Raw genomic sequence first — 27,273 nt, forward strand, 5'->3', positions numbered from 1 at the left:
AACAACTCTAGAATCTTAATACGTGCCACCATTGATTACTGTTTTAGGATGAGGATGATTATATGCAGGTGGTAGTTAAAGAACTATATTTTGTTGAGTGGGCCTCTTGGTGATCTTCTGCCATCCTGGGTTTCAGAATATTTGGGATTCCTGTGGATAAAACACTTTATTCATCTCTTCATCCGTGTAATGCTCATATACAAATGCAACAGCAGATGTTACGGACCTCGGTGGTCTTGTTTGCGCCCATGCATTCACCTTTACAACCAGTGGTAGCGGTTGCTGTCTGGAGCAAATAATAATGTACAGCCATATTTTAATCCCAAATGACATCAGGAATTGGGGTTTTCATAAAGTTGGTGTGTTGATTCTTCATTAATGTGGCATAAAAATGGAAAGTATAAAGCCTTTTTGCTTTTTTCTAAATGAAAGATAAATTCGATTTTGAAGGGCCTCCTTCACTAAATGTTTTTGCGTGCCCACAGACCAGCTAAAACTGGATAATACCTAAGTATAGAGGGGAAATAAAAGCTAATGGGCACCTGTAGTTATTTACTTCCTCCCGTACAGATAAAGTTCAAAGGTAAGGAAAATCCCAGGCTTTTGTCAATAAAACTATCATGAGGAGGATTTTAAGTTTGCCAAGTCTAAATTAACTATTAAATAAAAAATAATTTTTGATAACTTTCTTTTAAGTGAAGTTTGCATAATAAAACCTAAAGCCCAGTCATTAATAGTACAGTATTTATCAGAGAAGAGAGGATGGGATGCATATGAAATGTTCCTTCTGATATTTTGAACCAAATATTTTTGTTTGATTTGGCTATGCTGCTTATGTGAATTCACTGATTCTCTTGCTATTTTCCAAGTACTATATGTGATTTTAGATTTTTTCAATATTTTATATATTTCATTCATATTAAAGATTCTTAGCTTGTGAAGTTGGAGATGTCATGTGAAATAGTTGACATTTTCTATTGGTAGAGCTAATGTTTTCAGTAAGTTTATGTAAAAAAAGGCAATTCTTTCATGAAATACAAGAATTATAGATATATTTATATATTGAAACACCAGTGAAAGAGACCAGCTAATGTACATTTATTATCCTCTCTATGTAACATTCAAAGTAGATATTTTCTGAGAATTTTTTAGATTTAAAGATATTTGCTCCTCCTAAATTATTTTAGTCCATCTCCAGGGAGTTCTGTTGCCGACTTATCGGATGTGAGACAATTTACACACTATAAAAATAAGTGAAAGTAATGTGATGTGCCAGATTTCTCATGGAGTATGAGTAATCATCCTGTTGGCATGGCAAGGAGATTCATAGAAAAACACTCTTTTGTCATTATTGCTGAAAATTAATTGTGATTGAAAGCCTTTATTTATAAAAGAAGAAATATAGTAGATTTGATTCCTAACTAAAAACAAATGAAAGCTTCTTTTGCCTCTTAGCATACTTCTAATTGAAAGGTATGTTTTCTCCCTCTACCACTCTTCATTTAATAAATATTTATTAATCACTTGCTATGGCTAAGATACTATGGTAGGTAATGAGAGGAATATAAGGAGTAGGAGATGCTCAAGAATATGCAGATTGTAACTGATCATTGACCAAAGAGTGATACACACACCATGAGTGCTAAGGAAGTTGGAGGAAAAAGAGATGATTTCCAACTAGGGTGTAAAGGGAAAGCTTAAAGATTCCAGCAAAGGAACCACAAATTGAATGTAATATAATAGGGCAAGCACAGGCAAATGACAAGAAACTGGCACAGCTGGTCTTTCTCCTACTCCTGATATAGGCATTTAGCCACATTAGGAGGCTAAAAAATATATTGCCAATTGTATTGACACATTTTCTTGCAAAAAGTTGAAATTATCAAGAAGTCCATTTAAAATATGATTTTATATTTAGTATCACTAATGATAAATCTTTCCCTATGTATATTTATGCCTTTTTAATATGAAGATATGGACGCCTGAGTGGCTCAGTTGGTTACGCGTCTGCCTTCAGCTCAGGTCATGATCCCAGGGTCCTCGGATCGAGTCCTGCATTGGGCTCCCTGCTCTAGTCAGGAGTCTGCTTCTCCTTCTACCCCTCCCTGCTGCTTGTGATCTCTCTCTCTGTCTTTCAGATAAATAAATAAAATCTTAAAAAAAAAATGAAGATATGATCAGTAAAACATTTACACGTTTATTTCATCTTTATCTCAACTTTCAAAAATACATATTTTAGTGTGTGTTTTATAGTATTTATATATAATAAGGTTAAAATGGTGAGCATAAGTACTTTGAGATAAGTAAATATGCATATATTGGGTGTGTGTGCTCAAAAATATTTTACTTGTAGATGGCATGATCAAAGTAATTTGGTTCTTTTTTTTTTTTTTTTAAAGATTTTATTCACTTATTTTGACATAGAGCATAAGCAGGGGGAGCGGCAGAGGGAGAGGGAGAAGCAGGCTCTCTGCTGAGCAGGGAGCCCGATGTTGGGATCATGACTCGAGCCAAAGGCAGATGCTTAACCAACTGAGACACCCAGGCACCCCTTGGTTCTTTTTCTAAAGCAGAAGACACCTTTCCCCATATTAGTCAACTTTCTCTTATCATTCAGCTTATCCAGAAAGCTTTGACTTCTTAATCCCTTTCTAGATTAGAAGTGAACACAACTGATAGTTGTGTGTCACCATTCCCTAAGAAATCTGAGGCATTCTTTAAACCATGATCCCTGAAACCCTTCTCCCTGAAATGTTCATGCTTTTGACTGGCACATCTATCTGTATTTTATGTTTTGTTTATTATTTATTCTTGCTTTTCTATAATCCTGCAAAGATTTGTCCACAGACCTACCAATTCATTCTGTAAAATATTAGAGATGAGGATCCCCAAGTCACTGTAGCTTTGGGGGCAGTTATAGTCAATCATGAGAATTCATAAACACATGTATAGTTTAATACAGATGGAGCTCTATATTGCTTTGTTTCCTGCTTCCTCTTGTACACATATGTGACTTTTGAATAAGAAGGCGTAATTATAGGGGGAGGGGATCTTCATGTGACAGATTTGATGGAAACCACTATGCTACCGTCTCTTAAATGTCATATTTCATTTAACAGATTGAATGTTGTGAGCTAAACAGTGAATATCCCTTTTTACAGTGTGGAAGGATGGATTTTAGTGTCCATTTGCTATGCATGTTTATAAGGATATCTGAATGGCATTTCCAAGAGATTGAAGGCAGAAGCTGCACAGCATCACCTGGAACCTTGTTAGAAATGCAAAACCTCAGGCCCTAGACCAGACTTGAATCAGAATCTCAAGACGTAGGGCCCAGAAATCTACATTTAACAAGCTCTCAGATAATTCTTAAGCACACTAAAGTTTGAGAAGCACTTCTAGGAAAAAAAAAATATAGTGATTTAGATTGCCACTTCAGAAAGACATGAAATATTTCAAAATTAGGAAACTATGTCAGAAGGTTCTTATGAGCTGCCATGACCCACTGATGGATTATAAAGCAGGAAATGAGTTAGTCACATAATATTTCATAGCAGGGAGAATTACATTTTGATTTCTCAAATTTGTGGAGAATAAATCCAAATAAAATTCTATTTTATGGAATTGTATTTGATGAGCCAATAAACCATAAAAATGGATAAAGGTAATCCGGGAAGGAGAGCAGATTAATCCATGCACTAATTACCATAATTATGGTGGAATGAGATGGACAGTAACACTTTAAAGCCACTTATGCTTCTGTTTTTCCCTCAAAGAAGAAAACCACATCTCTTATGAGAAAGGTGAATCTAGATGTGATCTATAGGAGAGACAAGAAGGCCTGAGTAATGAGGCAGAAAAAAAAATCAAGTCAATAGGAATTAAATATTTAAAAAATGATTTTTTTTCAGCATTTTCTCTGAAATACAAGCCCAAGCTTGTTTACATGTGAATCATTTTTAGCTTGTTAATTGCTGCTTGCCATTCCTGTGTTCCTGTAACAGTTCAGTGCCTAGATGATGCTCTATTAAAATAAATAAATAAATAAATAAATAAATAAATAAAATAAACAGCAGTGCTTAACAGCTTACTCACACTGATCCTATTTACCATGTGTCAATTTGTCACCCTTGGTTGAACAAGGAAAATATGCCATATAGAAACTGATAGCCTCTTTGCCTGAATTACACATGTTTGTGTATAACCATTTATAATTTCAGCAGGGAGTGGCAGAATTTATGCCACTTATTATCCATTGTGTCTAATTCAATCCTAGGAATTTGAGGCCTGTTTATAGTTTCATTTAAATGAATGTTGCCCAATGTAGGAAATAGGGCCAGCTACCCTCCCATAGTACAGCTGTCATAGTGGGCCACGCAGAATGGCTTAATATACAGGCAGACCTGGTTCTATTGTGTTTGCTTTATTGCACTTCACAGATTCTGTATGTTTTACAAATTGAAGGTTTGTGGCAACCCTGTGTCGAGCAAGTCTGTGGGCATCAGTTTTTCAACAGCATTTGCTCACTTCAGGTCTTTGCATCCCATTTTGGTAATTTTTGAAATATTTCAAGCTTTTTCTTTATTTGTTATGGTCATTTGTGGTCAGTGATTATGACTTCCTGAAAGCTCGGATGATGGTTGACATTTTTTAGCAGTAAAGTATTTTTAATTAGAGTACGTACATTGTTTTTTAGATGTAATGCTATCACACACTTAATAGATTACAGTACAGTATAAACATAGCTTACATATGCACCGGGAACCAAAATAAATTATTTGACTTGCTTTATTGTGATATTTGCTCTATTGCAGTTGTCTGGAATAGAACCTGCAGTATCTCTGAGGTATTCCTGTATTAGGTGGCGATATGGAAACTTTGGTCTTACCCCCAGCTATACCTTTAACTTCTTGCATAACCTCTCTGAGCTTTATTTTTCTAATATTTAAAACAAGGGGGTTACATTAAATGATTGTAAAAATTATAATGATTCTATAAAGATGGATAATAATCACTTTTTGATCATGGTTTAGGGAAGGGCTGGACAGGAAGGATCTAATCTGAAACTAAGTTTGAGGGAAATTCATAATCCAAAATTTACCCACCTAGCAAATGAAAATTATTCAGGAATCTAATGTTAAATTTTGCTTATAAAATTTCTTTTTGATAGAAAGTTCTGTGTTATCCTATGATGAGAAATCTTGGAAGCATTGGAAATGATTGGAACACCGTTGAAAGCACAGCTCTCTTTCAGTGCCTTGGGTACCTCTTCAGGTGTTTGCTGGCTGATATCTTTCTCAAAGTTGCACTCGAGCTATTTTTAAAGCAATATCAATGGGTATTCCATAATGCAGTAGGAAACTGCCATATATAACTTAATATCTTTTTTTCTGAGTATAGTTGACATAGGATGTTATGTTAGTTTCAGGTAGATACATAGTGATTCAGTAACTCCGTATCATGCCATGCTCACCACAAGTGTGGCTACCGTCTGTCACCATGCAATGCCATTGCAGTGCCATCGATTATATTCCCTATTGTGTACCTTTAACTCCCCTGATTTACTCATTCCATAACTGAAAACCTGTATCTCCCACTCCCCTTCACCTATTTTGCCCATCCCCCCCACTCCTCTTCACTCTGGCAACCATCAGTTCTCTGTCTTTATAGATCTGATTCTGCTTTGTGGTTGTTGTTTATTCATTTGTTTTTTAGATTCCACATTTAACTGAAATCATATGGTATTTGTCTTTATCTGTCTGACTTATTTCATTTAACATAATACCCTCTAAGCCCATCCATGTTGTCACAAATGGCAAGATCTCATTCTTTTTTATGGCTGAGTAATATTCCATTGTATTTTATATATTTTTTTACATACACACATATACACACACACACACATACATACATACATGCTACAACTTTGTACATTCATCTATCGATGGACACTTAGGCTACTTCCATATCTTGGCTATTGTAAATAATGCTGCAATAAACATAGGGGTGCATGTATCTTTTCAAATTAGGGTTTTCAGTTTTGGGGGAAAATATCCAGTAATAGAATTATTGGATCATATAGTTATTTCTCTTTTTAATTTTTAGATGAAGCTTAATGTCTTTTTAGCAGAAAACCAAAATTGTCTCACTTGATTAATGGTCTTCTAATACTTATATTTAAATAGTTATTTCAGTATTTAAATTAAGAAATAGAAAAGATGTCCACACTCAAGAGTGGACAAGTCCTTTTTAAGGGTCACTTTTCTTATGCCCTTTCTATGTACATGGACAACAGAAAAATTTTCCTAGAATATCTAGTTGAAAAAGTTTTTTTTTTTTTTTTAGTAAATCTGTTGTTTTAAATCATGCATTTGGAGATTTATGCCCTAGTCTGAGTCTGAGCAACAGTCTACAGATGAAATTCAATGTGTTTGTTTTATGTTTTTGCTCTTGGGACACATACATCCATGGGGAACTTGAAGATGATATTAGTCTTTCTTATCCATTTTCTTCTCCAGAATAGGTGAGGTTCATTTTGTTTTCACCTTTCAGCTTTAGAAGCAGGATTAAAAGGTTTACCATGAATTTAAGGGCTTGGGAGTCAGGAGAGCACAGGTGGAAATCCATATATTGTAACTTATTGCAGGAGAGTGATGGACATAATACTTGTCATCTTTAATGTCAGTAGAAACTCTTACTAATTGAGTTAATTTGGGCAAGTTGAACAACCTCTATGAGTTTCAGTTTCCTCATCTATAAAATGGGCTTGTTATGATTGTTGGGTTGTTAAGGTTGTTAAATTTATGGCAAGTGATGACTTGGTAAGCAAACCTGCAGGTATTTAGCCATGGCACAGCCAGCTTTTTCTTGATAGTGGTATGTAGATGCTTGAGCATCCATAGCCCCTCCCCAGCCTATGGTATAAAAGGTCCTGTGGCCTAGTTCCTGAGTTGCTAAACTTCTCACTCTGCACTCATTATATTCTCTACTGAATTCTGACCATGCACCTGAGAGAAGAAGGAGTCATTGAGGATAGGGCCACTTACTTTATCCTTTTCTTGTGCATTTCCTTTGCACTAAATGGTAGCTAGTTTGATGGTGGAAGCACTTTAAGCTAAATCTTAATCATCATTTTTCCTGCCTTTTGAACATAGACTAGCACTTTGTTGACTAGCCCGGTCAAATGTGATAAAATGTCTTATAAGATGAATTTTTCTGTTCAATTTGAGTTGTATAAGAAATATTGCATGTCTTCTTTTTAACTAAAATCAAATGAAATATGACTCTGTGCTTTCATCATGCTAGGTGTGCAGATAATTCAGTCATTGGGATGGTTGGTTCTCGTCCTCTTCTGAAACAATTCCCAGGATTTTGGGTGGAACACAACACTATGGTAAAGCCTCCTAATTTCCATATACACTGGTCACCACTAATTTTTCCATTTTCTGGACTTGCAGAGTCCCTGAAGTTAAATGATTTTGCTCTTACATCGAGTGCATTTAAGGGACTCTTTGACAGGGCCTAGGAGCAGGGGCCTGCCTCACAGTGTGCAAGACTTACTCATGTTTATTTAAGTCCTGCCTCTCTTCAAGCATATCAAGGGATTGAGTTTCAGAGTCATAATTCTTGTCTTCCTTCTGCTCCCAGAAAGACTCTCGTCTTTCCTCTGACCCTGAGTACCTCTTCAGGATATCCACCTCTTTTCCATTTCTTTTGGATATAATTTAGAGTGATCTTTATTCTTTAGACCTTGTAAAGCAAAGTCCTGGAAAAGAATATTGTTTTCAGATACCTCTGTTTTGAGACTTTCCATAGAGATTCCTCCTCTGGGCAAAGAAAGGAGGAAGCTTTGGTCACTACTAGGAAAGGAGAACAGAAAAATATATAAATTAATTTAGAACAAAACACAAATACCTCCGTAAATTTCCCACCATGTATTTTGCAGCATCTGGAAGATATTATAAGCTCATGAAATTTCCTTCTTCCTGTTTCCCTTTTTTCCTTTTCCCCAAAACTGATGTATTGATTAGTTTAAAGAAAAAAGGCCTAATTTTAGCTAATGCTGACTAATTTGAAGTAATAAGGTGATGTTAAAATTGCTTCCCTCTCTCTCCATTGTCACTTTCCCACTTGACTTCCAGACCTTTCTACACGTAACGTCCCAGTGTAATGAGAAGGCTGAAGCCGCCTTTTTAGGTGTTTGCTAACAGCTTTTAATCCCCTTGTTAGAGCATCCAGTTTCCCACATCTGGGCAAGCTGGTAAGAAAGCCTGGGTACCTTGTCTCATTTCCTTGCTCTCTCAAACCATTTTGGACCTGCTTGAGAGGTTTGCTTTGCTCTTCCCAGAGTCCTCAATTATGTAAGCACTACACCTTTTTATACATTCTTGGTGTGTGTGTGTCCACACACATGTGACATCATCAGTTTTGACTTCAGAACCAAATTTTGAGTGAGGGTTTACCTACCTCTGCAGGTAAACATAATACTCAGAGAGAAGATACAACTTAAAAGAGAGAGAGCCAAGTTATTGAATTTAAGTTACAAAATGTTCTTGAAATTTAAAGCTCACAATAGTTATGAATCCAAAACAAGCTTTATTTGCATGTCCAGGGCTGCTTGATTGTAAGGTTCCAGTATCTTGGCAAATTTTAGAATTTATATCTTGACCTCTAGGCTATGAAAGAGTACTAGACGGTATAAAAGTGGGTTTTCTACCCCAACCTGAATTCCAGTTGGTAAACGGAATGAAGAGTTTTTAGAAATGTACCACATTTGCTTGGTCCTGGAGGTCATATCCTAGGGGATTTTGATAGACTTATCCATTGATCTAAAGGGGGACTTCTGCCTCACTTTCCTAGGTGGAGCCCAAGGAGGCTGCAAACCTCTTAAGAGAAGCCTCATCTAGCATGGCCCTGGGAAAACATGGTGCCTGACCCTGCAACTCTTGTGTATGTAGTATGGAGAAATAGCCAGCCAGGGAAGATAGATGAAAGGTGAGCAGGTAGAAAGTTGAAGGGCTAGAGAGATCTGGGAGGAGGCCAAGGAATATGTAGAGTGGAGCAAACCTCACAATAGAGACCATGTCTGAGGCCTTAGATACCCGAGGGGATGGCAGTGTGTAGATTTCAAAGACCAGGTACATTCCTACATGCAACTGTATAACCATATCCCCACTTGAGTGTCTAATAGACATGCCAAATTTAACATGTGCTCATTCCTGATCTTTCTCTTCTATTAGTTTACTTTTGCTGCAATAATGCTCCATAATGGCATTAAGCCCTAAATATTAGTGGTTTATAATAATATTTATTTTTCACCCATGGATCTTCAGGTCAGCTTCTGTAGCTCTGCTCCAGGCTATGAGTCAAGTTTAGGTTTGCTTTGCATGTTTTCTCAGTGTAAAAACTAAGCTGAAGAAGGGCGCCTAGGTGGCTTAGCCAGTTAAGCATCGATTCTTGGTTTCAGCTCAGGTCATGATTTCAGGGTTCTGAGATGGAGCCCTGCATCAAGCTCTGCACTCAATGCGGAGTCTGCTTGTCCCTCTGCTCCACCCCCCACTCGCGTGCTCTCTGTCTCTTTCTGTCTCTAAAATAAATAAAATCTTAAAAAAACAACAACAAAAACTAAGTTGAAGCGACAGCTCCTAATTTGAGCATGCTGTCCTCGTGGGGGAGGGCAAAAGTACAAGCAAGAAAGAAGGAATTTGCAAAGCTTCCATGTGGAACTAACACATGGTGACTTTTGTCCATGTTCCATTGGAGAGAGGAAGAATCATAAGCTCTTAAAAAATTAATCATAAAAAATTAAATGTTTATAGTAGAAAATCTGGCAGCTACAGGAAAATCTCACAGAGAGGCCACTGATGATACTTCGATATATGTATTTATAGTAATTGAGATTATACTACTTATGCAGTTTTGCTTTTTTAAACTTTATTGTAAAGTATTGTAAAATGTTACATAAATATTATTTTAAATACCGAATAGTATTTCATGGTATAAATGAACTATAGTTTTCTTAACTATACACCTACTAAGGGACATTAAAACTACTTCCAATTATTTAATTATATTTTGCTGCAATAAGCATCTTTATGTATCAGACTATAAATCATAAATCTGTAGTACAATTAAACTTAAAGAACCAGTTTCAACAACCAAGACATTTGAAGGTAATTTCGTTAAGTTGAATCATATGATTATTATTGATATTTGATAATATTTGACCTTAAATATAGAGATTTCATACCTAAATAAAATAATGAATAAACCTTTCAATAAATCTAAGATAAATAAACTCTACTTCACAATCTTCTTATGTCTTAATTGATCCTGTCTCTTTAATTAAATCTTTTTCCTTAGGCATAAGTATTATAAGTTGAAATAAATTTCTTATTTCTATTTTGCTTTTCTGTTTTGCTTAATTACTTGTATTCAACCATAAATTTTTATTAATCAAGTTTTATTATACATAAACACGGTATCACCTACATTATTTTGCCAAGAGTTGGCAGGAGTGAATGATCTTCAGAAATATAACCAATTTGTTACATTAAGGAAAACTGGTACTTAAAATATTGATAAAATTAGGCAATTTTTTGAATATTTATATGTGGGAACAATTTTTTAACGATTCCATGACCAAAATAGATAAGGAATGCTAATGTGTCTTTTAACTGTGTTTAACCTCAGTGTCCTAAGTTTACTAAGTTGGTTATCTTTAGTTATCATTATAGCATACAAAATACACACATAAACAGATACTTCATTTTATTAATGTAAACATTATTGTCATTTTTATTTCATTCATTTAATATATTACTAATGTAGTAGAAAGATGGAAAACATGCAATTTATAATTTACTCATTATCCAAATGAGCTTTAACTTAAATTGAGAAAAAAAACAATTTTACTTATGTATTTACTTCATAAATAGCTATATAATTATTGTCAATTATTAGAATATACCTCTTGACAAAAGTAACTATATATTGATTATTCAGGTATTATTATTAATTTATATACCATGCTTTACTTATTCCTTGGAAACAGTTTTACAAGAAGCATATTTGCCCAACACATATTTTACCTTGTGGATTGTTACTGAGTTTGTCGATAACTGATGAATGTAGCTTACTGTTAAACTAAGAACGATTCTAAGGAAGAAAAAAATCTCAAAGCCTACATTATAAATATCTATAGGCAATAAAAATACCATAAATTCAAAGATATCACTTATATTCACCTCTTTTGTGGCAGCATTTTGGGGGGGCATCTTTAGCAAAATTTAAATATATAAGAAGGTTTTGAATTGTTTTATACTAAGACATATAATTTAAAAAGATAGGCTGGCCTATTAGTACCATTACCGATATTTGTATAGTACTCTATAGCTTTTGAGATAGTTCATCATCTGACTTTTCATATGATCCCAGAAATGCAGTGAAGCTTCCTACACATCAGTTTTAGAACAAAGGGACCTCAGATATCCTTTTGTCCAGCAGCCTAATTTCACACCTGAGTAAACTGAGTTTCAGCATATTGACACTATTTGTGCTTATGACTGTGGGAGAATTAAACTTACTGATAAACGTTCTCAACTGCTGTCCATAGTTTATCTTAGTATTGGAAGCATGTGGCAGGAAAGTGAAAATACTAGTAGGGTTGCAAGATAAAATATAAGACACAAGTTAAATTTGAATTTCAGGTAACAATGATTTTTTTGTAGAAATACGTCCCATGTAATATTTGGGATGTAGTTATACTAAAAAATATTATTTGCTTATATGAAATTCAAAATGAACTGGGTGTCTTGTGTTTTTATTTGCTAAATATGGTGACCCTAAGAACTATTCTTCTTGATAGAATGTTGGAAAATAGTCTATACTTGAAACAATGAAACATTTATGTTCTAAAAGTTCAAAGGTCTGTTGATATCTAGTATCCAACCCATTAGATGAACCAACTTTTAATAATAATAAAAATACATTTGCAGAAGGAATAACCTGTTAATTTTGAGGTAACACCCTTGCTATATAAAGAAATAATAAACACAAGTCAAGATAACACATCCAAACTGGGTACTCAGAAATGGGATCAAAAATAAAGCACAAAAGTGCTAATCTTGCCTATTGGTAGCTCTGATGAAATTGTGTTGGAAAAGTACAATTTATTCTGTGCTTACTATATCCCAGTCACAATATCTCTTTGAGAAAAGCATTTCAGAGTTGAGAAGCAGAGGTGTCTAGAAATGAAATAACTTGCCATTTATTCCACTAAGGGGTAGATTTAGGTTTACAAACTGAATCTGTTTGGATTCAAAAGCTTATGGTCTTTCTACTCCATTATACTGTTTGAAGAGAAATGAATGTGAAGAGGTTGCCTTGTCCACATTTATCCACTCATAGCTCCACACTCCCATCCTCTCCTATCATCTTAGCTAACAGAATACTGGTTGTATTCAGTTGCTTGTCCTCAGGAAAGGCCCTTGTCATAAACTCCAGGATGTACGTTCAGATAGCTTAAACCAATTGTAGTCATTTTTCCTTTCCCATAATTGGTGGAGGGAAGTGGTTTGAACATTCGAGTGTTTCAGAATCACCTGGAGGGCTTGTTTATGCACAGATGGTTGGGCCACACCTCCAGAGTTTCTGATTCAGTAGGTCTTATGTGAGTTTGGAGAACTTAAATATTTAAAACAGTTCCTACTGACGCTGACGATGCTGAGGAGAACTACACTTTGAGAACCACAGTTTTAGGCATACTCTGCAACCTGTTGTGGCCAATGAGATGAGGGAAGGCCTCTGGGAAATGTTTTCTCATTCTTAAAAGATGATGCATTTCTTTATTATTTGAAATAATTTGTATCATGTTCTTCTGTTACTTGCAACCAAAGTCATCCTAAGCAGTACAGAAGAACTAGAAGTTATTATCTGTTGTTTGTAAATTTGAGTTGCTCATGGTATGAAGTTATAGATTGGCAAATTAATACATAAGTATTAGCTCTTACATTCATAAACTTTAATTTCTGTATACTTTATTAGAGGTAGTCATTACATTGAAAGACTATCATGAAATTGCCTGTTAAAAGTATTAGAAACAGTCATAATCAATAGAATTTATGACTTTGTCACAACAAAAATTATACTAGTAGGGTATGGAACCCATTGGACACATGCACTGAGATGTGTATTTCTAGACCTAGTTTGTTTTGAGTGCTGTTAAAGGGTTTTGGCACTAGATGGCATACATATAACATTTAGTAGCTAAGTATATTGCCAACCATGGGTCTCCAGGCATTCTTTGCAGGCATTTGAAAACGTTAAGCATTCAGTGTAGTTGTTTTGAAATGATTTTAATGAAAATATTCATTATTATTACGTGAGTTGCATAACCCATTCTTAAAATACATTAAATATGGTGATGGCATTTGAGACAAGAATCAATACAAACCTGAACACACAGCGATGCTAGTCACTTTAACTGGATAAATGCTTGGCTTCAGATGTTAATGGCTCTGTTCCTCTATTTAGTTTCTGTGTAAGAAGTACTGACAAGTGCTGCTCTCTCTGACTCCAACAACAGTGTCAAGGTTTGCTTTGTAGTTCGCTACACAGCCACAATTTTTTTTTTCAATAACTAGCATTCCATTTTAAAAGAATCTGTTCTCCTCTGCTTACTTGATACAATGGAACTTTTTTTGCCTTTTATCATTCAACCTCCAAAACAAACTCTATTCAAACTAAACTCAGTGGCATCCTTTTAGGCTACTTGTCCCATCATTATTTTCTACCCAATTGAATGGCACCTCTGTTACCTTGGTAACCAAAATATAGCTCTCTGCCAACAAATTTCACCTGCCTTGTATTCCTTAGGACGTTTGCATTTTGTAGCTTCTCTATCAGGTTCTCAAACCAAATTTTCATAAACTCAGGGCCTTGTCAGTTGAACTTAAATTATGCATCCCCCATTTTCCAATTTAAAAAGAAAATGGTAAATCTCTTTTGAGTAATTTAAACCACTTTTTATTAAATGATTGTTTTTAATATTATTAAAGTGGCCTTTCATTCTTTTGTAAATATTTAGTGATTACCATGTGTGCCAGGTACTATTATTTAAATATTATTATTTAAACATTATTTAAATATTAAATATTATTTACTATGAAATTATTAAATATCATTGACTATTATTTAAATATACTACTATTTAAATAAACTATTTAAATAATTTTCAACTATCAACTCATTTAATCTTCATAACAGGCCTATGAAGTAATACTATTATCTCCAGTTTATAAGTGAGGAAAATGAAGAACAGACACATTAAGTAACTTGTCAGAGTTCACACAGATAGTGATAGAAACAAGATTTGAACTCAAACAGATTAGTTTTAAATACCTGAGCTTTTATCAATCTTATATAAATAGCAACTAGAAGTCCCTAAGTCAGTGTTGTTAAGAAAACAATTTACTGATATATCTAGATAACAGTCTTTTGAGTAATGTTAACCACAAAAGCCAATGTTAGATCATCTGAATCAATTCTGCTCCTGGAAAAGTGTTGAATCTTACATTTTTTAAATAGGAAAACTATTCTCAGCCCATCACAAAACTTTAAGCAACTTCCCAAATGTCACTAAGATACACTAAAACTCATATATAATATCTGCCAAGAATTTTTCCAGAATATATAAAGTATGAAAAACAACAGTTACCTAATTATGTGTCATTTAACAAACTCATAAGTGGGCCTGTGTGCAGTTTGTAATAGTACTGTACAGTATTAGATATGAAATGTTTTTCTTCTACATGGAAATGAATAAAGTATGATATAAAATGCATATGTTAAAGCTATATGATGAATGCAAATAATTCTTAGCAAAATAAATAAGCAGTAATGCAATTAGGATTAGTTACTTCCTGGTTGAAGAATTGCCTGAGTGACATATGGTACAAGGAAAAAAGGCATCCTTATTCTAAGATGATACTACATCCTAATACACAGTGTATTTAGACACACAAGCACAGGATGTGATACTATCAGAAAAATGGCTAAGATATGACTATTGGCCATTAAGCATTCTCTCCCCTCATCTGTGTGTGACTTAAATGTTTCTCTGATGCATCCATGCACATTCACTGTAATGTCTTTTCAATTATGATAATAAATTTTCAGGATTACTTTTTTTTTTCAATTCATCAGAATGAGTATTTGCTTGATGGAATTTCAGATAGTTTTAGATGCTTGTATTAACTTCAACCTATTGGAATATGGGTTATAAGTAACTCCTTTGACTTGAAAACTAAGTGACTGAATCCTGACATAAAAATTTTTATGAATAGAACAAGCTGTTGGTACGTGGATTTTTGATGTGATCTCTATACATTTTAGAATGAAGGATGCCAACTCCTGTCTTGTATTTAAAAGATAAATACCTTTGATCAAAGTTCATTTGTGAATTTGGAGATAATGCATTCTGCCAGTCATTGGATTGATGTTAAATCAAGTGGAAAAATAGGCAGTCTGTGGTTATTTGAACTGATTGCATCAAAAGTCCAGTTTATTTTTATTTTTATTTTTTTATTTATTTTTTATTGGTGATGAGTAATACCTCTCCAACAGTTTGGCTTAGTTTCAATTTGTAGATAGTTTCTGTAAATGCAGTGGAAGTACAATATAACGGAATGTCCTTCATTTAAAGGAGCGCTGGGTGTTACACAACTAAGGAATCATTGAACACCACACCAAAAACTAATGATAGATACTATATGTTGGCTAATTGAACTGAAATTAAAAAATAAAATAAAATAAAAAGGAGCACTGTCCTGGCCTACCTCTGGGTTGATTTCCAGGAGGGATGGATTTTGCTGATTCCCCCGGGCTGCCTCAGTTGAACTCCCTTTTGAGTACCCACAGTTTTCCTCAGGAGACAGTCTGTTATTTGGCAGTCCTAGGAATGGGCTGTGGCTTTACTAATATTAACTTAGGCTCTTTAATGTTATTCTTAAAATGTAGGCATTATGGCGGGTTTTGGAGACTAACAAGTATTGAGTAAGTATATTACAAAAATTGTCTAATTTAAATTTGGTAATTCTAAGAAGTAGATATTTTATCTAGATTTTATGAATGATGAAACTGGGAGTCAAAAAGTTTTAAATCCAAGGTCACATGACCAATAAGCCTATGAATCAGATTGATTCCATAACTGACTCCAAAATATGTAAAAGTCTTTTAGGAGGTTTCAAGTTGTTTTTCAAATCCTGCAGGTAGGTTGGGAAGACCTCTAGAATCTTCGTGTAAGAAAATCCAGTGAGTTCCTCTAGGTCAATCATATGTCTTAGAGAAGGAACAATGATAGCCTTAGAGGATATGTCCTAATCCACTCTTACTACATAGGTGCCACCATATTAAAATAAACAAGGAATAAAATTAAAGCCTTTAAATAGCAATGATGGTGGCAAAGGAGGAAAACATGGGAGAGAGTTTATATAATACATACATGAAGGGTGAGAATGGATATTTATGAAATGATAGAATGACCTTGCTTTTCAAGTTCTTAGGTCTTTTATTAGTATCAGTTTTGCTGTCCTGCCTCCGTTGACCCTCTCCTAAGATTCTAGCAACACAAGATATACACCATGGCAGGCTGATCATGTGTATTCTGTTGTTCTGCTAAAGGCTTGGATTTAAATGTGATTAAGATAGTAGGAAGGGAGGGAAATCGGAGGGGGAGACAAACCATGAGAGACTGTGGACTCTGAGAAACTGAGAGTTCTAGAGGGGAGGGGGTGGAGGGATGGGGTTAGCCTGGTGATGGGTATTAAAGAGGGCACGTTCTGCATGGAGCACTGGGTTTTATACGCAAACAATGAATCATGGAACACTACATCAAAAACTAACGATGTAATGTATGGTGATTAACTGATACATAATAAAAAAAATTCAAAAAAATTAAATGTGATTTTAAATCTTACCTGGAAGAGATCCAATACAGCCCTCTCATATTCCATATGAAGACTAAAGTTCAGACCAATGGTATGACCTAGTCCTGACCATGCGAATACCTAGTTCCAGGGCAGGACCAGACTTCCAGCCTCCAAACACTCAATCCAGTCTTTCTTTCCAAGGAGGAGGGGCTTTTTACTTCGCTGAAGATTCACCAGGCCACTGTTCTTCAAAGGGCTTGTGGAAACCTTTCACCCTAGAATCTGTAAGCTTGCTTATCAAACTGCCTTTCCAAAACTGAGGCTCGATCCTTAATCCAAGAAAATCCCTTTTTTGCTGCTGTGTGAAATACTACATATATGACTGCCTTATCTGGGAACTATTTCGGGTGTTTTTTGTCTTTTAAAAGATCATTGTACATTTAATTTATCTTGTAGGCTGCCTTAGAACTCTTTCAAGGCATCTCCTTAGGTTCAGCAGGCTTTTAGGTACTTACTAAATTTCTTCTGTATTTATATTTATATATATTTTTGAAAATTATAAACCAAATAAATATTTTATTTTGCGATGGTACCAATACAGGTTATTTAGTTTGTAAGTCACAATACCAAAATTAGTAAATTAAAGGGAAAAGGCAAGGCTATTTTAAGTTTTGTTTAGGGTTTTTTTAATGTACATCTATTTTAGAGGATTTTTTCCCCAAGATTTATTTATTTATTTTTTTTATTAACATATAATGTATTATTTGTTTTAGGGGTACAGGTCTGTGATTCATCAGTCTTACACAATTCACTGTGCTCACCATAGCACATACCCTCCCCTATGTCCATCACCCAGCCACCTCATCCTTCCCATCCCCCTCCACTCCAGCAACCCTCAGCTTGTTTCCTGAGATTAAGAGTCTCTTATGGTTTGTCTCCCTCTCTGGTTTCAACCCGTTTCATTTTTTCCTCTCTTCCCCCATGATCCTCTGCCTTGTTTCTCAAATTCCACATATCAGAGATCATATGATAATTGTCTTTCTCTGATTGACTTATTTTGCTTAGCATAATACCCTCTAGTTCCATCCACATCGTTGCAAATGCAAGATTTCAATTTTTTGATGGCTGCATAATATTCCATTGTGGTGTGTGTGTGTGTGTGTGTGTGTGTGTGTGTGTCTGTGTGTGTGTCTGTGTGTCTGTGTATACACACACACATCTTCTTTATCCATTCATCTGTCGATGGACATCTAGGCTCTTTCCATAGTTTGGCTATTGTGGACATTGCTGCTATAAACATGTGCCCCTTTGGATCACTACATTTGTATCTTCAGGGTAAATACCAGTAGTGCAGTTGCTGGGTCATAGGGTAACTATTTTCAACTCGCCAACATCTGTCATTTCCTAACTTGTTAATTTTAGCCATTCTGATAGGTGTGAGGTGGTATCTCATTGAGGTTTTGATTTGGATTTCCCTGATGCCGAGTGATGTTGAGCACTTTTTCATGTGTCTGTTGGCCATTTGGATGTCTTCTTTGGAGAAATGTCTGTTCATGTCTTCTGCCCATTTCTTGATTGGATTATTTGTTCTTTGAAAGTCCTTTATAGATTTTAGATACTAGTCTTTTATCTGATATGTCATTTGCAAGTATCTTCTCCCATTCTGTCGGTTGTCTTTTGGTTTTGTTGACTGTTTCCTTTGCTGTGCAAAAACTTTTTATCTTGATGAAGTCCCAATAGTTCATTTTTGCCCTTGCTTCCCTTGCCTTTGGCGATGTTTCTAGAAAGAAGTTGCTGCGGCTGAGGTCGAAGAGGTTGCTGCCTGTGTTCTCCTCTAGGATTTTGATGGATTCCTGTCTCACAATTAGGTCTTTCATCCATTTTGAGTCTATTTTTGTGTGTGGTGTAAGGAAATGGTCCTACATTTATATTTATTTATTTTTAAATATTCATTTATTTTATTTTATTTTTTTAAGATTTTATTTATTTATTTGTCAGAGATAGAAAGAGAGAAAGCACAAGCAAGGGAATGGCAGGCAGAGGGAGAAGCAGGCTCCCTGCTGAGCAAGGAGCCTGATGCGGGACTCTATTCTAAGACCCTGGGATCATGATCTGAGCCGAAGGCAGATGCTTAACCAACTGAGCCACCCAGGCATCCCTTCTATATTTATATTTAAATAAATAGCAAACTTTTATTTGGTCCAAAGAAGGAACGGTTTCATCAAATTTGAGAACAGTCTTATGCCAGCAATAAATGTACATGTACACTCAGCTTCTTGAAGGAAGTGCCCTTTGTGGAGCCCGAGGTGACTTATGGGTGCAGCTTCTGAGAGATGTGTGCCTTGTGAGGGCTGCTGCTTACTTAGTTTATTGATGGCATTTTATTGTATTGATCAGAAAACACGATTTAGCTGTTTCAAGTGCCCTGTGGTACTTTCCAGATTGGTATAAACTCTTTATTTTCTTGTGATTTCTCTTGTCATCATCCATCATTTTTTTACTTTTGAGGCAGGCACAACACTTCCATGGTTTGATCTCATGCCCATGCTTTTTAGTTTAGACATATTACCCTAGGCTAGGAATGTTTCATCTTTTTAATGATCATCCTTATCTTCATTAGAGTGGAAGCACATATTCCTAAATGCTCTGCTCTTTTTTACTGGGACAACAATGTATTCTAATGAAGAGGCTACTGGAGTCACTGAAAAGGGATTCTATCGCTTGGTGTTATTGATTAAAATAAGCAGATTTCATCCAATTTGTTATTGGTGATGGTAGAAATTTAATTTGTCAGCCTTCTCAGTTAAAGAGGTTCCAGAGACTTACCATACATTTCCTTAGAATTTATCTCAAGGAGTTATTTTGCCTATAAAAACATCAGAGACTGTTTTGATTAAAAAGGGAAAAAAGCCTGTGGGGTTTATAATACATCCATTGTCGAGGACCATAACTATTCATTTAGAACTATTATCTGTGCCTGAAAGACTACTCTTAAAGAATCTGATGACTTGGAGTTGGTTCTCTCTCTCCCTGTCTCATCAGTTTTTCCTTTCTTAAATTTTTTTTTTCTTTTCTTACTTCCTCTCCTGTTATTCTTACTTCCTCTCCACTTCCTCTCAGTGATGGTTTGAGCCGCAGCAGGTGTCAGTGAAGTCTCTTTGAAATATATGTTATCTTCTGTAAATCATGATGAGCTTATATTATACAGTTAAAAAAAAAAAAAAAGGTCTTTAAGAGGCAGTTTGGTGAATATTTCTAAAACAACCATTAGCGGCACCTGGGATGCCCTTTGCCTAAGGAGCTCTGGAAGGGATTTTCCGCAGACCCTCTCAGTAATCTTTCCAGATGTTGGATTACTCTGAGTGTTATTCATTTGCTAAGTATCTGTTGAGCACAGATTATACCTTTGGCCTAACAGAAGTCCTCCTGGGCTAATTTTAAACATAATATTTTGCATTTAGTTTTCAATGAAGATGGAGGACAAGATATCAATGACCTTGCAATCATACTTCAAATACTTGTGAGACTTAACAAAACTTCATCAAACTTTATTCTAAATAATCTTGAATTTCTTTTATACTTGCTTCAGAGGTTGGTTTCCTTTTTATTTATTTTGTTTTCTTTTCAGCCTGTTTCTGGCTCTTCCCCTAAATTCTTGTTGCTTGATGAGATTCTGGACTTTTACAGTAAAAGTTGGGGCTGAATCAGCAGTCATCATCTTATTTGAGAGAGAAGTTATACTGTGTGGAGACAAAGATAAAAAAAAATTATTCAGTCATGTGAGTGTCTGAAAAAGGAAAGGGATTTGTTAAGAATAGCTGCTCAGCATTGGGCTATGATTTATTAAGAGGTGTCAGTGTGAATTTTGGCATTTGGCTTGCTGTTCCCTCCTAGAAGATGAAGTAACATGTTGCCCAAGGATCATGCTCCCCCTTAATGCCAGTAAAGACCCATATTTCAGGAGCTAATAATCAATGAGTGGCCAATGACTTGAATAGTTAAACAGTTAGCTTTTTACCTTTCTCCCAAGGGATAACTATTAAGTTTGAACTGTGTTTCTCATATTTCACATAAAGTAGAGCATCTAATAGAAGTTTCTTTTCTTTTTCTTTTTTTTTTTTTGGTACCATGATGATTTTTTTTTTTTTATTAAATTTTTAGTTTGAATCCAATATAGTTAACATATAGTATTATATTACTTTCAGGAATATAATATAGTGATTCAACAATTCTATATACATCATTACTCAGTGCTTATCATGATAAGTGTACTTTCAATCCCCTTCACCTATTTCACCCACCCTCCCACCTCCCCTCTGATATAATTTATTTTAAATGAGTACTTGGAGTTAAAGTTCTTTTTCCCCAACAAGGACATTTTTTACTTGAAGCATGCTTCAGAATACTTGGTTCTAAAAGATATATATAAAACATTCCATCCAAGAAAAATAGAATACGCATTTTATTCAAGTACACACAGAAGAATCTCCCTAGTTAAATCACATAAGAAGAGACGAAGGAAAGAGATGCATATCCTTCCAGTAAGCTACTCTGGAAGAAGGCACTTGGCAAAATAGTATTCTGAATATTTGTGACTTAAGCATCAAAACTTACTGAATTATTTGACATGACTGTTTGCTTAAGAAGAACATTAACCACTTTGATTTGTATGTTTTTTTCCTAAGAGTAGAGGAAAAGCAGAAGAAATACTATAAACTTAGTAGAAATAAAAACTGTACATCTAGTCTGAGCCAAATCACTTTGTTTTGTAGCCTAAAACTACCAGATCATTATGACTCGTACCATTTATATTCAACTCCAGACTTATTATAATTATACAAGAAATATAAAATTAAGAATAAATTCATAAATGTGATATAAATTGAAGAATCTCATCACAAGACTTCCATGTTAAAGAAGAATTTGAAGATAATAAAGCCAAGGGATTGCTTAGAATTCAAACCTCCCCATTTCCAAGAAACCTAAAACCCCATGTAGTTAAAAGAAAGATTCCAAAAGTGTATTTCTGTTCAGAACTCTGGGATAGCCCTGATATTAGAGGTAGCATGTGTTAAAAGTGAAAGTCAGTAACGGGAAAGTCTGAGAATGAATTGAAGAGATGTGGAAAAATTACTTGAGTCTCCTTTCTCAGTTATACCTGTGGTGATTACCATGAATTCAGCTCACTTAATGAGAATGAGCTTCTGTGGAAATTGCAAATGATGCATTGGAGCTAGAGAAAGAGAAGGGATATTACTACAAGAAATTATTCTTGCCCTTCAGGACTGGGAGCTCTTTATCCATCCACTAAAACTCTTGAATTCAAATTTCTTTCTAAGGTCTACACCCCAGGGATTTGATTTGGATTAAAGAAGTCTAGGCCAGCTGTCAGTATACTAGTCAACCTAGACCAGTGGTTCTCAGTTCTCTATCCATATTTGAATCATTTGGAAAGAATTTAAAAATATGGATGCCTGGACCCCACTCACAGATATTCTGATTTAATTAGTCTGGAGTGAGGCCCAAACATTAGTATTTTAAAAAGCTTTCCAAGTAACAGAAAGAGTACTGGTTGTTGTCATGGCAGAGTAACAGACTAAATCTCCTGCCAGTAACAATTATTAAAGCTGGACAAAATATAAAAGGCAAGTATTTGAAAGCACTTGAGAACAACTAACATAGGGAGGCATAAACTAGGAAGGATAGTAGGTATGTTTAATATATACCAAGGTTTTCCCCCCAAGGACATCCCTCAGATCCTCATAATGCATGAAGAATTGGTTACAGTACTGAGAATGGTATTGCTGCCGTCCTGGGGAAAAGTAACCCAAAACTCAATGCTATTCTAGTCCTGCCTAAGTAAGCAGAAAAGTAAGATGCAAATATATTCAATTATTTCAAAGTAACTTCATTACTTCCCAGAATAAACTCCAAGAATATTTATAGTAATTTTAAAAACCAGAAGCTAAAAGGTAAAATAATGCTACAGATTGAATTTTTGTATCCTCTGAAAATTCATTGTTGAAACCTAAATCTCCAATGTGATGGTATTAGGAGGTGGGGCCTTTAAGAAATGATTGGAATTAGTACCTTTATAAGAGAGATCCCAGAGAGTTCCCTTATCCTTTCTACCATGTGAGGATACAGTCAGAAGATGACCATCTGTGAACCAGGAAGTAGTTCCTCACCAGACATCAAATCTGTCAGTGTCTTGATCTTGGACTTCCCAACCTCCAAAACTGTGACAAATAAATGTTTGTTGTTTAAACTACTAAGTCTATAGTATTTTTATTATGGCAGCCTGAGCAGACTAAGACATGTTTTCTAGCATTCAGTGAAAACTATCAGCATGGAAAAAGAGAAAAATAAAACCCACAGTCAAAAATTTTTTTAAATCAGCTGAAACTGACTCAGAATTGACACAGATGATCAAATTAGCAGAAGAAGGCATTAAAAGAGTTACTGTGATTACATCCCACATGTTTAAGAAGCTAGAGTTGAGGGGCACCTGGGTGGCTCATTTGGTTAAGCATCTGCCTTTGGCTCAGGTCACGATCCTGGGGTCCTGGGTCAAGCCTTGTGTCAGTCTCCCTGCTCCGTGGGGAGTCTGCTTCTCCCTCTCTCCCTACCCCCTGCTCATGCTCTCTCTCTCTCTCGAATAAATAAATAAAAATCTTAAAAAAAAAAAAAGCTTGAGGAGAGACTGAATATATAGAGATATACAGAATATTTTTAAAAGACCAAAATAGACTGTAGTGTCTGAGATAGGTGAAAACTGTAGTGTCTGAGATAAGAAGTGTAATGAATGAGATTAATAGCAGATTATACATTGCAGAAGAAAAGATTAGTGAATTTGGAGACATAGTAAGAAAAACTATACATAATGAAATGCAGAGAGAAAAAGACTGAAATAAACAGAGCATTGGGGAACTTTGGGAAAACTTTAATTGGCTAACTATACGTGTAATCAAAGTTCCCAATTATAAGAATAAAACAATAAGTAAATTTGAGGAATTGATGGGCTAGAATTTTTTTCTCAAATTTGATTAAAGACATAAACCCATAGTGTTAGTTTTCTTGGATTGTCATAACAAATTACCACAAATTTGATGGCTTAAAACAGAAGTCCTGAATCAAAGTGTTAGCAAGACCATGCTCTCTCTGAAGTTTCTAAGGGAGGATCTTCCAAGCCTCTTCTAGCTTCTGGTGACTCCAGGCATTTCTTAGCTTATGGCTGCATAATTCTGGTTTCTATTATCATCTTAACACACCTTAGCCTCAGTGGACCGTAATCTCTCTGTGCCTTTCTCTTATAAGGACACTTGTTATTGGATTTAGCGCCCACCAAAATAATTGAGGATGATCCCATTTTGAGAACCTTAACTTAATTGCATCTTCATAGACCTTACATGGTCACATTCACAGGTCCTGTATGGTGGATAAAACTTTTGGGGAGCCACCATTCAACTTACTATACCCACAGATCCAAAAAGCTCCACAAATCCCCAACACAAAACATATGAAGAAAACTACACCAACACACATCAAAATCAGATTGCTTAAAAACCAGCGATATATTGTAAGCATCCAGAGGAAAAGAACTGTATGATATACATAAAAACAAAGATAAAGATGGTAGCAGAATTCTTGTCAGAAACAATACAAGTTAGAAAATACTGGAGCAACATCTCAAGTATATAGAAAAAAGAATCTGTTTACCTATAATTATTTACCCAGTGAAACTATTTTCAAAATGAAAATGAAAGAAAGAGTTTCAAAGACATAAAAAACTAAGAGAATTCATCATTGGTAGACCTGAACTACAAGAAATGGTAAAGAAAGTCCTCAAGAGAAGGAAAACAGTGCCCCTTGGAAACTTGCATGTCCACATAGGAATGAGTACTGGGAATGGTAACTACATGGATATATATAATATGCTATATAATATACATATATTTTTACATAAACTTTTATTTTAGAATATCTTTTACAGAAATGTTACAAAGGTAGTGCTGGTATTTCTCCTATGCCTCGCACCATTTACTAACAGTTTACGTTATACTCTGCCATATCTGGTACAGTTAAGGAACCAGTATACTGTTAACTAAACTCTTTTTTCATTTTTCACTAGTTTTTTCCTAATGTCCTTTTTCTGTTCCAGGATCCCAGCCAGGAACTAGATATTTAGTTGTCATGGCTCATTAGGTGCCCCTAAACGGTGACAATTTATCTGAATTCTTTGTTTTTGAAGACATTGGCAGTTTTGAGGAGTGTTAGATATTTTGTATAATTCCCTTCAATTTTATTTTTCTGATATTTTTCTCATGATTAGACTGGAGTTCTGGCTTTTGGGGAAGAAGACTATAGAGGTAAGTCCTGTTTTCATCACATTATGTCAAGAACACATGGTATCCACATGACTTATTGCTGATATTAAGTTTGATCACTTGGCCAAGGTAGTGTTTGTCAGGTCCCTGCTTTCCATACTCTACTCTTCAGAAGCAGATCACTAAATGCAGCCCACAGTTGAGAGGGGATGAGGGGTTACTTAAGCTCCCCTTCTGGAGGGGAAGATAGCTGCATTAATCATTTGGAATTTTTCTCTAACATTACATATTTTTAATAGGAAAAAAAGTTACAGAACAATGTGTGGTGTGAGTCATTCCATTGTGAACTCCACGAAAGCACAGTACTCTCTTGGCCATTCAATCTCTGATTTCTAGAACAGTGTCTAATACATAAAGTATGTATTCAGTAACTATATACTGGATGGATCTTGGTGGAAAACAACAAAATGCAGAATAATTCCACATCCTCCTTAGATTCCCTACTATGCTATAATAAGATATATAACATATAATGATGGAATGCATTTCCTACAATTTCTAAACAAGATTCTTAAGCAAGTGTCCCAACATATAAGCTAAAAACTGACATCATGGGTGTAAATGTAGAAAAATGCTTTCGGAAAATAAACTTGTGCTTTTCTATACTCAAATGACAAAGTTTCACTGAGAATCTTATTTCTCACCTTTAGGAAAAGGCCTCTCCATTGAAGCATGTTTGGCATTTTTCTCTCAAGAGAAGGCAAACAACTCTCTATCATTTCAAAATTCTGGGCCATCTCTGTACTATCTAGGAAAAACAGAGATATAAACAACCTGTTGTGTTTAAGGGTTATAAAAATTAGAAATTGCCTAAATATGCAAGCTGTTGAGGAAAAAAGTTGTAATTAAGCCTTTTTGTTCTTTAAATGTATGAGTCTGTTATCGCAATCATGCTTCACTGTCCAAGAAATATATAAGGAAGGAATCTTTGGTACAGAAGATAATTAAGTAATAATAATAGGAAGTCGTTGGAAGTGAAAGGAAGACATTGGCTTTGACTGTTAGGAAAACTGAGATTTGAGCTCTTCCTTCAATATACTTAGGCCTGGGAGGTTCTGGGGAATGGATCTCTGGGAATGGGCCTAACGCAGAGATCAGAGAAGTGGCCCAGCAAGAGAACTCATCGGAGCACCTGGCTCTGATGGGGACCATGGCATAGGGAATGCAGTTGTGGTGCAGGTAAGCCACCCACCCAACTTCTGGTCATAGCAAGGGATTGAGGTCTTACTTTCTTAAGAACCTGCCAGCTGCTCATGGATTATGTGGGAATTACACCTCTGCAATCCTCCTGGCCACTGTGTTTGTAGGTTGACAGTTGTATCTTAATATATTCTTGAAAATACTTGAGGTTAAGCTGTGTGGTGATGCAATCAGTTAACATGTGAAGTATCCTAGGTAAGCATCTACATGCTAGAAGTAGCTAAAGCAAAAGCTGCAAATATCATTGAGTCTGCACTTGAGATACATAGTTAAGGAGAGTAATACTAGAAATAACTTTTCAGTTGTGAAGTGAATGTTGGTTAATGTCTGCAGTTAGCTAGACCTAATATACCAGCATCTGAGTCTTTGTAACTAGGTTATATGCATCTGGTTAAATAGGAATCTTCTCTGAAGATTCCTCAGTGTCAAAACTCTGTTCTGTCCTGTTTTACCCACTTAATAGAGGATTCTGTCTCCTGACCTAATTTGGAGGCAATATTATTCTTCAATATAATTTTACATCTGCCCTTGAGCAGTTATTTCATAGGAGGAATTTATAAGAGGGGACAGGGAGTAGGGACTACATTGAGTTTATGTACAGATTATGTATTTTTTGTACCTGTAGAGTAAAATGTCTCCAGGTATGGAAAATCGAACTTGAACTTGCTTTCACTCTAACATTCTACCTGCTGGTAAGGTTGTGGGGGAATTCCCGACAGCCACTGAGAGCTGCCTACTGTAGATTCTCCATAGAGAAT

The sequence above is a fragment of the Phoca vitulina genome, unplaced genomic scaffold (genome assembly GCF_004348235.1).
Source record: "Phoca vitulina isolate PV1807 unplaced genomic scaffold, GSC_HSeal_1.0 scaffold1, whole genome shotgun sequence".
NCBI classification, from domain to species: domain Eukaryota; kingdom Metazoa; phylum Chordata; class Mammalia; order Carnivora; family Phocidae; genus Phoca; species Phoca vitulina.